The sequence below is a fragment of the Chroicocephalus ridibundus genome, chromosome 19, assembly GCF_963924245.1.
Source record: "Chroicocephalus ridibundus chromosome 19, bChrRid1.1, whole genome shotgun sequence".
NCBI lineage: Eukaryota > Metazoa > Chordata > Aves > Charadriiformes > Laridae > Chroicocephalus > Chroicocephalus ridibundus.
In genome coordinates, this window is record NC_086302.1 from 5,311,592 (window position 1) to 5,323,781 (window position 12,190).

Sequence of the window (12,190 nt, forward strand, 5' to 3'; positions counted from 1 at the left end):
GCTGGAGCCTCCTCATCCTCCTGCTCCCCTGCCAGCCCTTACGGGGGGCAGGCGTGGGGCTGGCAGAGCCCACGCTGACTTGCCGAGTCTCCCCTACGTCCTCGCGTGCCAGCGTGCCCCCAAGCACCCCGTCTCAGCCCAGCCTCCATCCCCTGCACCCCCGGGGATGCCCCACGGCACGTCACCCCATGGCATGCCATCCCATGGTTTGTCACCCCATGGTTCATCACCCCATGGCATATCACTCCATGGTTTGTCACCCCATGGCACATCACCCCATGGCACATCACCCCATGGTTCATCACCCCATGGCACATCACCCCATGGCACATCACCCCATGGCATGCCACCCCATGGCATATCACCCTATGGCATGTCACCCCATGGTTTGTCACCCCATGGCATATCACCCTATGGCATATCACCCCGTGGCACATCACCCCATGGTTTGTCACCCCATGGCACATCACCCCATGGCTTGTCACCCCACTGAGCCACCCATCTTTCCCAGCAGCCTGGCAGTGGCATCCCTCACCGCCCACCACGCAGCGGCTGCGAGAGGAAGGCGAAGGTGGCTGAAAATGGGGAGGAAGGGCCACCAACACGTCCCAGCGCTGCGGCGGGGAGAGATTCACCCGTTGGGAGCCCCGGGGTTGCCCGGGCACCCATCTTGGCTCCTCCCGGGGCTCAATTCTCACCCTGCGGCTCAGGGCTGGGAGCCAGTTACCTGGGGGGTGCAGGACGGGGGGACCGCAGCCAAATTTGTCCTCATCCTCCGGGGATGCTGGGGTGTCGCTGGGGGCACTCGCCCTCGTCCCGATGCCAGGGGAGGCACAAACCCCCTGAGCTGCTGCTCCCCCCCAGACCTGTCAGGATCCCCCCGCCACGGCCAGAGGAGATGGAAAACCACGGCCGTGGCCACGAGCTCGCCCTCGCCGGCAGCCTTCGAGGCGGCTCTCGCCCTCCCTGGGACAGAGCATCACTCCTGCCTTGTCCTGCACCAAACCATGGGGATGGTCCCTCCCCTCCCAGGGCTGGGGTGCCACCGCGCCTGGCCGAGGGTGACGGTCCCCGCGGTCCCGGGGTGATGCTGGAAGAGGAGCCGCCATTTCTTCCGCCAACTGCTTCGGGCAGTAACCATCGCCTTCAAAATCCGGTCCCGCATGTGGCTCGCAGGCGAGGCGGCTCCCGGGGACCCACTGGCCCCATGCCACCCCGCTGCCGGCAGGACAGGCGCAGGGCAGCCCCCCCCGGACTCCCCCATCCCAGGCAGCCCCGGTGCCTGTGGGACCCGTCCCAGCCCGGCCGGGGGGAGGCAGGGGGCTAATCTCTGCTCCGATTAGGCCGAGTCCACAGCGATGGAGGTTTCTTCTTTTTTTTTCTTTTTTTTTTTTTTTTCCCTTCCTTCTCCCCCCTCAGTGATAACAAATAATAATATAATCCCCCTAATCCCTCCCCGAGGAGCCGGCGTGCACACCCGGCCGGGAAGCACCGCGCTTCTGCCGCCGCTGATAACTCCGCACCGCCGGGGCCCCCGCAAAAACAAACGCTCGGGCTCACGCTTTGCCCCCCCAAAACCCCCCGTGCTGCCCCCTGGTTCCCCCCTCCCCCCCAGCACCCACAAATCCCCCCCCCCCAGCCAGCCTAGGGGGAACCGGCACCGGTCCTGGCTCCTTTGGCCACCACGGCCCCGCAGAGCCCCCAGACCCACCTGGGGGGTCCCAGCTGCCCCCTCCACAGCAGGGGGGGTCCCATCCAGGACCCCCATGGGGGCTCTGCTTCCCCAGGCTCCTGCTCCCTTTGCAGCGGGGACGTGGTGAAGCACCTGCAGGCTGACCCCCGTGGGTGCCCTCCCCTCGCACCCTTCTGACCCCCAAGGGGGACATCCCCTGGGTGCCCCCACCCCTAAGGGGGGTCCTGCCCCCTGCCCCCCCCGACACGCTCCGGCTGTGCCCCAAGGCTTTGGTTTAGGGGTGTCGGTGCGGAAAGCATCGCCTCGCGCCCCAGCCGGGGCCCCGCAGCACCCGGGAGTGCTGGCACGGCTCCTGCATCCCCCCCCCAACCCCCCCCACCCCCCCACCCCCCCCCACCCCATCCCCGGGTGCCGGGAAGGAACCCAGCGGGGTCCAGCTGCCAAATCCCCCTCCCTCCATGGGGAGCCTGCCTTTTCCCCATGGGGCGGGCGCGTAGCCTACACCCCCACCCCCCCCACTCCCACCCCCCCACCCCCTCCGCCGCCTCCAGCCATCATCAGCCAGCAAATATTAATAACAACCCCTGCAATAGCCTTTGCTTTTATTCCCCGGCTTTCCTGGCCCCCGCTCTGCTGATCTCAGCTCCTCCGGCTCCAAAACGCCTTTTAAAATTACTGGAGAGCGGAGACCTCTGCAAAACGCTCTGCCCCCGGCCGCCCCCTGCCTTCTCCCCCCCACCCACCCGCCTCCTTCCACCGGGGACGGCAGCACCCATGTGCCGTGCAGGGGTGCAACCCACCCACCCCCCCCCCGGTTATTTAAAAGGCGCCAGGCTGGGCTTGATTAAAACGGAGTAAAAGCCAGAGCTAGGGCAGAGAGGGGGATTAGATCGCTCGGGGGAATGTTAATGGACTCCAGAGCTTTCTGCTCAGGCCGGCGGCTGGGATGAATCCAGCCTGCGGGGTGGCTGGGGACGGGCAGGCGGGTGCAATGAGTGCGCCAGGGCTCAGCTGGACCCGGGAGCGGGGTGGGGGGGGGGGGGCGCGTACGGGGCCCCGAGCTGCTGCTGGCGGAGCGGAAGGAGGATGGGATGGGACACACACACACACACACACACACACACACGGTGGGGGGGGTGGGGGGGTGGAAATAGCTTCCAAGGGCCTGGCCCTTCCTCTGGGAAAAGCAGGGGTGGTCTGGTCGTCCAGCTGGGTTCCGCGCCGCCCCCGCTGCCGGCGCAGGAGGCTGATCCGATGGCGGGGACGTGGCACGGGCTGCCTGCGGCGGGACGGCCCCGGGGACCACCGCCATCACCGCCCCGCGCCCCCTCCCCGGCTGTCCCGCAGCGGGGGACAAGGACAGCATGGGGTGACGCCAGCCATGGGGTGCGTGTGTGTGGGGAGGGGGGCTTCGACAGGGCTAAAGGGGCTGTTTGCCCGGGGGGCTGGCGGCGGGAAGGGCCGGTGGGGCAGCAGGGGTGCCGGCGGTGGGGCGGGGGGTGCCGGTGACCCCCAATCACGAAATGCTCGCCACCCCGGGCTGCCAGATGCACTGGATTGCGGGTCTGACGTGGGAAATCGCCTCCCTTCCTCGTTAGCTTGTGATTAGCATGTCAAGTGGTTGAAGTTGGTGGGTATAAAGGATGCGAGCTAAGAATAATGGCTTCAATTTTCTTCACGGCACAGCCATTAATTTGAAGGAGAAGGGGGTGTCCAAACCTCCTGGGCAGCTCCAGGCGGCTCCGGTCCCGCGGGGTGAAAGCAGGGTCCCCGCCGCTGTCCCCCCGCCCCTCCCCGGGGTCAGACCCCAGGGCTGGGGTGGGCGACGTGGTCCTGGCCCCGGCTCCGGGTGCCGGGTGCTTGGACCGGCGTGAGCTTGGCACAGGGATGGGCATCCCGGGTGTTTCCCGGTGCCGGGGCTGGGCGCGCAACACGTGTGAATCCATGAAAACCGTCCTCACCCCTCGCCTCCCCGGGAACGCGGGGGGCATTTCCCCAGCCTTTTTCCGCCCTCCCGGGATCCATCCCCATGCGATGGGCAGGGGGAGGAGGGCAAATTCCTGCCTTGTTTCCAAGGGGATGGAAAAAGTCGAAATGGCGGCAAAGCTGCCTTCCCTCCCCACCCCGGCACATGCCGGATCCCCACCGTGGCACAACGAGCCACGTTCCCCACGGCACACGCGGGCGAAGCTCCGGCTGGCCGTTGGTACCCCTCTACTGGTACCCAGGACACGGAGCATCCCTTGTTCCCATCGTCCTGCAGCGTCACCGGGCCCCGAGCACCGGCACCGGCATCGTTAGCATGAAGAGAGGCCAGAAACCTCCTTCCCAGCAGAGCCGCTTAATTAAAATAATCATTTCCATCCCGGGGAGGTGGCGTGACAGGTACAGCCAGGCGCCCGGGGACCCACCTTTCCTTTCCCACTTCATCCCACATCACCCTGGGGCACCGCGTGGCACCGCGGCCGTGCCGGCATCCCCCCGCGTGTCCCCGCGAGCGTCATCCAGAAACCTCCGATAAACCCGTATTGCGCAAATAATAAGTAGGAAAATGACCATTTCCCCACCAAATTTTGAAGTCTTTTCTCCTTTCACCCCCCACCCCCCCACCCCACCCCACCCCGACGCTGGCAAAAGCCGGGCGAGAGCCGGGCACGGCGGCGACGCTGGGCTGCGCTGATAAACCCCCCAGCAATCAGCCCAATCACGAGGCTTTTCAGCCTCAGAAACGGCGCACGCTGCTTGATAGATTTAATTGAGTCTTTAAAAAAAAAAAAAAAAAAAGAAAGAAAAAAAAGAAAAAAGAAAAGAAAAGGAGAAAAAAAAAAAAAAAAGAAAATAAATAAAATCAAGCTGTGCTCCGAGCAGCCAGCCGTGCCCGGCGAGGCCGTGGCCGTGCCAGGAGATGCTTCCCAGAGGGATTTACCTCCCCGGGGCCGGGGGGGGGTGTCTCTCCCAGCTCGCCCCAGTGCCACCAGCGGGCTTGCGTTCGTTTGCACCCGCTTTGCCGGGGGGGGGGGTGTTTCATCAGGCCACGGCGGGTTTCGTCCTCCTTTGCCGCTGCTTTTGGCGACCTGAAAGGAAAGAGGGCCGGGGGGGGGGGTGTGTGTGGTGTGGAAATCAGGGGAAAAGAGCGAATTTGATGCTGGTGGGAAGCATGGCGATGGAGCCAAGGTGGGAACAGTCCCCAAAAGACCCCCCCCCTCCAGGAACGGCGGTGGGGGAGATGGCCGGAGGGGGGGGTCCGGCATCCGCAGGATGGGTGCAGGATGCAGGCAGAGCCGTGGCGTGGGCAGGGATGACCCCGTTCCCCTCCCCTCCTCCCGTGCCTCAGTTTCCCCATTGAGCAACGTCACCCTCGGGGGTGTTTGGTGACAGCATAGCAATGGGGTGCCCCCCCACCCCCACCTTTCTCCCTGGCCACAGCACCCTGCCTACACCCTGCGCGAGGACCGCGGGAAGGGGTGCTCCAGCCTCCATCGCCTCCCCACCAGCAGCCTCCCAGTGCTGCAGCCACCCTGGGGGGGTGGGGGGAGCACCCAGGGGTGGTGGGGGGGCACCCACCAGCTGTGCCAGCACCCCCAAGGTCATCCTGGCACGGCCCAACCTGGATGAGGCCACCGGGAGCCCAGCGGGAACCAGCCCACGGGGAGCAGATGGGGGTCCCTGGGTGAAGCTCCAGTGTGGGGCACTCGGGGTGCAAGTGACCCCCCCCCCCCAAAAAAAAAACCTACCCAGCACCAGGGTGCTCACAGTGAGCGTGGCACCCATGGGACCCCGGGGCGGGGAGGCAGCGTCCTCTGCAGGGTCCCCCCTGCGCCAACAGAGCCCCCCAGCCCTCACCGTCACCTCCCCCAGCTCACCCACCTTGGGGGGGGTACAAAGGAGCAATGTGTGTCCCCCCCCCCAAGTTTGTCCCCTGCGGAGTTGTGGTTGCGTTGTGGGACCCGTCTCGTCCCCAGCGGGGACACCCCATGCACACACGCAGCCGCCCAACACCCCCAAGCGCTGGGGAGGGTCCGTGACCCACCAGCACCCAGAGCACCCCCCACCCCCACCCCCCCCCCGAGCCCCCCCATTGCAACGCTCAGGGGCACTTGCAGGGCCCTGGGGGGGTGGGGGGGTGGAAATACAGCCCCCTCCAAACACCCAACCACCTTCACCTGGGGCACAGGGACCGGCACCCGCCCCGTCTCCCTCCCGGCACCCCCGGGGTGCGGGGTGGGGGAGTGGGGGGGGTCCCATGAGCCCGGCTGGGTGCTCTGGGTGCCCCTCGCACCCTGTAACGCTGCGGGGGGGGGGGGCGTGGGGGGGTTTGAACCCTGCGTTGAACCCTTGGTGCCACCCAGCTGCATGTCCCGGGGGGGGGCAGGGGGGCTTTACTGGTCCCCCAGCCCAGCAAGGAGGGGGTCCCCCAGCATCCCCCCCCCCCCCCCCCCCCCCCGGGCTCTCCCCGCACAACACCGGCATCTTCCCAGGCTGCGGCGGCGCTGGCAGCCCCGCTCCCCCCCCGCCCCCCCCCCCTCAACTCCCCCTCCACACCACCCCCCCCCGCCCCCCCGGCCATCAGTATGCACCGTGTGTTCTTCTCCATAGCAACCTCCTGCCTCCCCCCCAACCTCCTCCCCCCCCCCCGCCGCCCCCCCACCGTCCCCCCCCCCCAGCGCTGCACAAGCTCTTCGCTGCAGCAGCCCTGACCCCGCCGGGATCGCCAACCTCTCCCACCCACAGGTAGCCGGTCCCCCCCCCTCCCCGTCCCCGTCTCCCCCCCCCACGGCTCCCCGCCACCTCCTCCTCCTCGCCCGGAGGATGCTGCAAGCCTTCGCCTTCCCAGTCCTGGAAAAGTTGGGGGGGGGGGGGATTTTTTGATTTTTTTTTTTAAATTATTTTTTTTAATAGTATTTTGATTATTTTTTTTTTAATTATTTTTTTTTTCAAATTATTTTTTTTTTCTCCCTTTTGCTTCTTTATGGCGTTGCCGCTTTCCCCCATCCATCGCCACAAAGCTGCCTTGCGGCCCTGTGTCTGTCTGCCTGTGTGTGTGTCCCCCCCGCCCCCGCCGCCCCGGCTGCGACACGGGGACCCCCATAGGTGCCAGGGAGGGGGTGGGCACCCATTCTGCCTGGTGGCAGAACCCGCCCCCCCCAGCAATAACTCCTGCACCCACAGCCCTGAGCAGGAGGTGACTGGGGAGGGCAGGGGGTCCCCAACACGCTCCAGGCGCCACTGGCCACTCTGGCAATGTCCCCCGGGACCCCCCTGGGTGCCGGGGGGGGTGAGCACCCATCCAGCCTAGCAGAGGAACCCCCCCCCCAGCAATAACTCCTGCGCTCACAGCCCTGAGCAGGAGGTGACTGGGAGGGCAGCGAGTCCCCAGTGTGCTCCAGGTGCCACCGGCCACGCTGGCAATGTCCCATGGGACCCCTATGGGTGCCAGGGGGGTGGGCAGGGGGGTGGGCACCCATCCTGCCTGGTGGTGGAAACCCCCCCAGCCATAATTCCTGCACCCGCAGCCCTGAGCAGGAGGTGAACGGAGACGGCGGATTCCCTGGCGTGCTCCAGGTGCCACCGGCCACCCTGGCAATGTCCCCCAGGACCCCCATGGGTGCCGGGGGGGGGGGATGGGCACCCACCCTGCCTAGCAGAGGAAACCCCCCCAGCAATAATTCCTGCACCCACAGCCCTGAGCAGGAGGTGAATGGGGACGGCGGAGTCCCCGGCGTGCTCCAGGTGCCACCGGCCACCCTGGCAATGTCCCCCAGGACCCCCATGGGTGCTGGGGGGGTGGGCACTCGGGGGGGTAGCACCCATCCCACCTGGTAAAAGAAAGACACCCCCCCCCCCCCCAGCAATACCTCCTGCACCCACAGCCCTGAGCAGGGTGACCGGGGAGGGCAGCGAGTCCCCAACATGCTCCAGGTGCCACCGGCCACCCCGGCAATGTCCCTGGTGATGCCCATGGGTGCCGGGGGGGGGGTGGTGCCCACCCCCCCTGCCCGTCGGAAGAAACCCCCCCCCCAGGCACAACTCCTGCACCCACAGCCCCAAGCAGGGGGACCGGGGAGGGCGGCAAATCCCTGGTGTGCTCCAGGTGCCACCCAGGCCATGTCCCCCAGGAGCCGCGTTGGCACCCCATCCTGGGGGGGGGCGGGGGGGGGGGGAGCAGCAGCGGGACCCCCCCAAGTGCCACGCCGCACCCCGAAATGCACCAAAATTCACCTTTCTGGCTGCAATTCCCACCTTAGGCCGGATCCTGGCATCCCCCCCAAATCCAAGGGCCGGGGGGGGGGGACGGGGACGTGTGTCGGCCTCCCTCCAGTGTCGTGTCCCGTGTCCCCCCCCCCCGCCCCCCCTCGGCACAGCCAAAGAGAAGCAAGAAAGCAGCGGCCATGGCTCAATATATAGGGTTTTGGGTTTGTTTTGTTTTTTTTTTAATATAAAAAAAGTGCCTATTAAAAATTCCTTCCTAAATAACACAAAAAGACCCGTCGAGGGGAAGAGCGGGGGCCGGGGGGGGGCTCACCTTGACGGGGGGAGGGGGGGGGGGGGCCGCTCAAGCACCGCGCAGGTCAGCTGGGGACGGGCAGCACGGGATGGCGATGGGGGGCAAACGGGGGGGGGGGGGGCTATTTTATCCAGGTGGGGTGTTTTTCCCACCACCCCCCCCCTTTTCTTCCCCCCCCCCTCCCCCCGTTTCAGGGTGGGTTTTGCATTTTTTTTTTTCTCTTTTTTTTTGGGGGGGGGTTGTCGTTGTTGGTTTTTTTTTGCACAATCCCCAAAGCTGTACAGAAGTTGCCAAACCCCGGGGGAGGGGGAAAACACACGAGGAGGAAGGGGGGGGGGGAAGGAGAGTCCCCCCCTCCCCCTCCCCTTCCCCACTCCATCCCCCCCCCCCCCCGCCCCCGGCCCCCACATGTGCACCCACACCCTGAGCTTATCGCCGCCGCCGCCTTGGGGGCCACAGGAAAACCGGTGACCCCCCCCCCAAACTTTGCCCCAGACCATGCCCCGGCCCCCCCCCCCCCCCCCCCCCCCGAGAGGGTGTGTGATTGATTTCTCTTTCTTTCATTTTTTTTTTTTTAATTTTTTTTGTCGTTTTTTTTTTTTCTTTTTTAAACTCTTTTTTTTTTCTTTTTGCTGTTGTTGTTGTGGGTTTTTTTGTTTGTTTTTTTTTTTTGTTTTTTTTTTTTTGTTTTTTTTAATACAAATTTGGATCTTTGGGTGTGGACTGCCAAAACCAAAAACGAACCGGAAAAAAAAAAACCAAAAACCCGAGCGGGAAAAAACCAAACCAAACCAAACCAAACCCCCCAAATCCCCCCTCAAACCCGCCTCGTTCTTCTTCTCGATAATAATAATAATAATTAATAATAATAATAATAATTAATAATAAAAAATAAAACTCAAATCGGCGGCGGCGTTTTAAAAAAAGGCAACGGAAACCCACGGAGCCCATGCGGAAGTTGCACACCACAAAACCACAGCAGATGTACAGAATGCAATATACAAGACACGATTTATAATAAAACATTATATACAATAAATAGGGTTATTGTTCCTTTTTTTTTTTTTTTGACTTTTTTTTTTTTCCCCCCGTCGCTCGACCTGTAAATAAATTTTTTTTTTTTTATTCTTTTTTTTATTTTTTTTTTTTTTTTCTCAGTGCATACTGGTGGGTTTTTGCTCTTCTCTCCCGCGTATTCGCCTCTCCGGCACTTTGGGTCCGTCAGCTGTCACTTTTGCGATTCTCCCTCCGGTGCGCGGCTCTCTCTCTCTCCCTCTTTAATTTTTCTTTTTTTCCGTGAATTTTCAGCTTTTTAAATTTTTTTTTTTTTTGTCCTTAAACATTATTTTTTTCCCCCCCCCTCCTTTTCTTTTTTTTTTTTTTTTTTTGCTTTTCCTTCTTTTCTTCAAAAGTTATTTACAATTGCTGGTTTTGTGCAGAAAATGAAAAATTCGGCAAATAAAAAAAAACAAAAAAACCAAAAAAACCTCAAATCAAAGAAAATAAAATAAAATTTCAAAGAGAGTCCCCCCCACCCCACCCAGTGTCCCCCCCCCCCACCGCCTCTGCTTCTGGTCGGGAGGAGAGAGAACGCGGCGCCGGCGCCACGGCCGAAGTGGGGGGCCGGCGGGCGAAGCTGGGGGGGCGACGGGGGTCGGGGTACCCCGCCGGCGGTGACCCCCTCCTCTCCTCTCTGCGCCGGTGGCCGGGACGGGTGGGGGGCGCGGGGCCGAGGGTGCTGTGGCTGGCGGGCAGGCTGGTGGAGGTCGGGGTGTCGGGGTGGGGGGGAGAGGTGAGAGAAGGGTGAGTGGCCCACCGCCGTGGCCCCCCCGGGCCTGGCTGGGGGGGCCGGGGGTGAGGTTGGGGGTCCCGGGGCACCCGCTCGGTGGAAAATGGGTGGTGGGAGCCCCCCGCGGTGGAGGGATGGAGACCCACAGGCGGGGGTCCTGCTCAGCCCCCATCCGGCACCCAGGTACCCAGGGGTCTGGGGTCCTGCTCACCCCCCCACACGGCACCCACCTACCCGGGGGTCTGGGGTCCTGCTCACCCCCCATATACCCGTGGGTCTGGGGTCCTTATCACCCCCCAAGTGGCACCCAAATACCCAGGGGTCTGGCGTCCTCCTCACCCCCCACATGGCACCCACATTCCCAGGGGTCTGGGGTCCTGCTCACCCCACAGCCAGCACCCACACACCCAGGGGTCTGGGGTCCTGCTCACCCCCCACATGGCACCCACCTACCTGGGGGTCTGGGGTCCTGATCACCCCCGTCTAGCACCCATATATCCAGGGGTTTGGGGTCCCGACCACCCCCCATCTGTCACCCACCTACCCGGGGGTCTGGGGTCCTGCTCACCCCCCATATACCCATGGGTCTGGGGTCCTTATCACCCCCCAAGTGGCACCCAAATACCCAGGGGTCTGGCGTCCTCTTCACCCCCCACATGGCACCCACATTCCCAGGGGTCTGGCGTCCTCTTCACCCCCCACATGGCACCCACATTCCCAGGGGTCTGGGGTCCTGCTCCCCCCCATCTGACACCCATATATCCAGGGGTCTGGGGTCCTGATCACCCCCAGTCTGGCACCCATGTACCCAGGGGTCTGGGGTCCTGCTCACCCCCCACATGGCACCCACCTACCCGGGGGTCTGGGGTCCTGCTCACCCCCCATCTGTCACCCACGTTCCCAGGGGTCTGGGGTCCTGCTCACCCCCCACCTGGCACCCACCTACCCGGGGGTCTGGTACCCACATACCCAGGGGCCTGGGGTCCTGCCCACCCCCCACATGTCACCCACATACCCAGAACTCCGGGGCACCCACCTCCCACCCCCCCCCGCCCGCCCCGAGCTGTGGCACACCCGGCCTTCAGCACCCAGCACCCCACCACCCCGGGGTCCATCACGCAGCGCACCCTGGGCTCCGGCACCCCACCACCCCAGCCTCTGCCCCCCCAGACCCTGGGGCAGAGGGGGCCCCCCAGCCTGATGCTCGTAGGGGCTGGGGGCACCCGGTGGGCGAACCTCACTGGGTGCCATTTGGGTTAGAAACCCCACCGGAGGGCACAGCGCACCCCCGCTGCCCCCCGGCGTTCCCCCCACCCCACACCGCCCCTCCCAGGGGGACGAGCATCGGGTGGGGACTTGGGTGGCACTTACCGGGTGACGGGTGGCATCTCCGAGCCCCGCTGGCGAAGCCGCCAGAGCCTGCTGGGGGTCAGCTCTCCCAAACACCCCTCGGCGTCCATCCGGCAAGAAAAAACACCCCCGGCAAGCGAGCGGACGGGAGGGAAAAGAAAAAAAAAAAAAATACCCCAACCAGACCCCCCCACCCCCCCCAAACCCCGGGGTGGGGGTGGGGGTTGGTGGCCAAGGGGGCTGCCTTGGCCCCCCGGCCAGGCTACGGGCAGGGGGCACCCAGCCGCTGACCCCCAGGCCCCGCGTCGCCTCCTGCCCCCCTGCCAGCGCCCCTGCCCTGCGCTGGGGGGATTTTGGGGGGGTGGGGTGGTGGGGGGGGTGTGTGTGCGGGCGGGGGGTGTCGGTGCCGTCCATCTGTCCATCCATGCGTCCATCCGTCCGATTGTCCTGCTGCGGGGCGGGAGGCGGGGGGGCGGCAGTCCGGAAAGCAGAGCCAAGGCAGGCGGAGCGGGTTTGAGCGCGGAGGTGTTGGGAGGGGGGGGGAAAAAAACGGGTGGGTTTTTTTTTTTTTTTTCTCTCTTCGTCCGTTATTATATTTTTTTTTTCCTTTCGTTTTTTAACTTTTTTTTTTTACTTTTTTTTTTCCTTTTTTTTTCCTTTTTTTTTTTTTTTTTTTTTTTTTTTTTTAGAAAACAAACAAACGGTTCCAATCCCAGTTAAATACAGAACTTGAAAAGTGTTCCAGAAAAAAAGTGCTGGCTAAATTACCTCTGCAAGAGAAACACAACACGGAGAAAGGGGAAAAAGGGGGGGGGGGGGGGGAGGGGGATGGGAAGGGAAACACACGATGAGA

General features: G+C 63.5%; 1 protein-coding gene across 6 annotated transcripts in view; it reads right to left on the reverse strand.

Moving 5' to 3' along the window:
- Positions 1-11,962: 11,962 nt before the first annotated feature.
- The window catches only part of AHDC1 (AT-hook DNA binding motif containing 1), a 57,972-nt gene continuing 57,744 nt past the window's right edge, over positions 11,963-12,190 (reverse strand). For all 6 annotated transcript variants that reach the window (XM_063356064.1, XM_063356062.1, XM_063356060.1 and 3 more), the window contains one exon: positions 11,963-12,107. The gene's annotated coding sequence lies outside the window, so the exon portion shown is untranslated. The remainder of the gene's footprint in view (positions 12,108-12,190) is intronic.